The 2,134-nt window shown below is 33.5% G+C and overlaps 1 protein-coding gene and 1 non-coding gene across 5 annotated transcripts in view; both read left to right on the top strand.

The window, feature by feature from the left end:
• The window catches only part of LOC108685274, a 108,085-nt gene that overhangs the window by 71,054 nt on the left and 34,897 nt on the right, over positions 1-2,134 (top strand). The gene's annotated exons all lie outside the window — the stretch shown is intronic.
• Trnap-ugg lies at positions 857-928 on the top strand. Its single transcript has one exon. It is a non-coding gene; the product is annotated as a tRNA-Pro (tRNA).

Here is a 2,134-nt window from a genome sequence, read left to right on the forward strand (position 1 = left end):
ATATATATATATATACATCCATTGATATATGGGACTTACGGGTTTAACGCCGGATCCGAACGACGTCGGTGATCAAAAATTTTAATCACCAGATAGAATCATTTTCGGTTCTTTAAACACGAAAAATTGCGTATGTGGATCTATAGATCGCGAATCAATCGCACCGAACGGCAAGCCACTCGACGCCTATACTAAGATACAAAAGTAATAATATAAGAGATATAATATACACTGAAAGAAAAGATTGGCTGAATATGGCATAACGTTTTTAATTGCTTGCAGCAGCCAATTAAAAATGCTATGCCATATTTTACCATATCTAATTTACTGCAGCCAATCTTTTTTTTCAGTATAAGAGCATGAGGACACATATAAAAAAATACGTATCTTTTAGTTTGACCTACATTACAACATACTCAAAGCTTATCTAAATCGAAGTAACGCTTGAGTAGGTTTACTTGTAAGATATCTAAGCTTGACTTTCAAGAGAAGAATGATGTGTAAGATGTTTATAGAGAGCGCGACATGTATCATACACATATGAGATCTACTTTATGTAAAGCTATATCTAAAACGAAGTTTATTTCACATTTTTATTTAAAATATTTTAAGTAATAAAGACTCTTAAGTAATAATCTTTTAAGTATAAGGATTTTTGATAATGTATAAAGTTATAAAATCATTAACTTAAATAAACAATTATATTTTTTAATTGCAATTACACTCTTATGTAAATTTTAATAATTAAAATTGTTTATTAAAATTGTATTTATTAGATATATTTTAATTGCAATATCAATGAAAATTAATAACTGTGATATATATTTGAGAGTTTATTACGAAGTATTAAGCAAGTGGCTCAGTGGTCTAGGGGTATGATTCTCGCTTTGGGTGCGAGAGGTCCCGGGTTCAAATCCCGGCTGAGCCCAATTTTTTTCATAGTTTTTTTAACACTTTAATAAATTAAGATATAATTTTATGAAAAATTAAATATAAATTAAAAAAAAATGATTTTTTTAATTTAGTATAATTGTAGTTTAATTAGTATAATTGTACAATGATTAACTTTTTATTATGAGACAGTGATTAAAGAGACACTGATATTTTTTTTTTTACTTTGAATGCGATAAGTCCCATATTCAAATTCCAGCATAGAGTCCAATTTTTATTTTTTTTTCTGTATTATATTATAAATCTTACCCACGCGCGCGCGCGCGCGCGCGCGTGTGTGTGTGTGTGTGTATGTGTGTGTGTGTGTGTACAGGGTGCGTCACCAAAATCCAGACAAATCGAATAATTTCTTTGAGCAAAATGTTTTTAATGAAAAATTAAATATTACAAAAAATCCTTTTATACTTTACTGGTACATGGGGGATTCCAATTATTCGATATATCCCCCATAAACTTGAATAACGGCCTCTATTCTCGGTCTGAAGCGTTCGCACGCACATTGTAATGTAACGCTGTCCATGCCGACGAATGTTGCCTTAATAGCGATCCTTAATGTCACATGCCGAGACTTGTTGGTGATCCTTTCAACTACACTTCATACGTAGTAGTCCAAGGTATTTAAATCTGGGCTGTTGGGAGGCCAGAATTCCTTGAATCAAAACATATCGACGTTGTCTGAGAGCCAATTTTGAATCAAATGACTTGTATGAGCCGATGCACCGTTCTGCTGAAAAACATATGGCCTTCCGGCTACAGTTTCCATCCACGTTTCACTACATCAGCACAACGATTGCCCTTATGTTATCCAAATCAGCGTTTGAGCCTTTTCAATGATTGCGGTGCATTCTTTCGAGTGACTCTTTTTCGCTGGCACACTCGTTGGACTGTTCTAAAGCGTATATTTTGTCACAATATCATAAACGATTGATCTCGAATATCCAAAGATCCAAATTATTTCTGTTGTTGAGCGCCCAATGCGAAGGCCTTTGATGATCGCGGCACTTCGATTCTTCGCACTTGGTTTCAATATCGCGGCCATTTTGAGAATATGATACTATTAGAAGCATCAGATTTTCTCGGATTCCAACAACAACCTCTGGCAGAAACACAATAGCGAAAAATTTATTGTAAATTGAAATTTGTCCGGATTTTGGTGACGCACTCTGTATATATATATATATAT

This window comes from Atta colombica, unplaced genomic scaffold (assembly GCF_001594045.1).
Source record: "Atta colombica isolate Treedump-2 unplaced genomic scaffold, Acol1.0 scaffold15, whole genome shotgun sequence".
NCBI classification, from domain to species: Eukaryota; Metazoa; Arthropoda; class Insecta; order Hymenoptera; family Formicidae; genus Atta; species Atta colombica.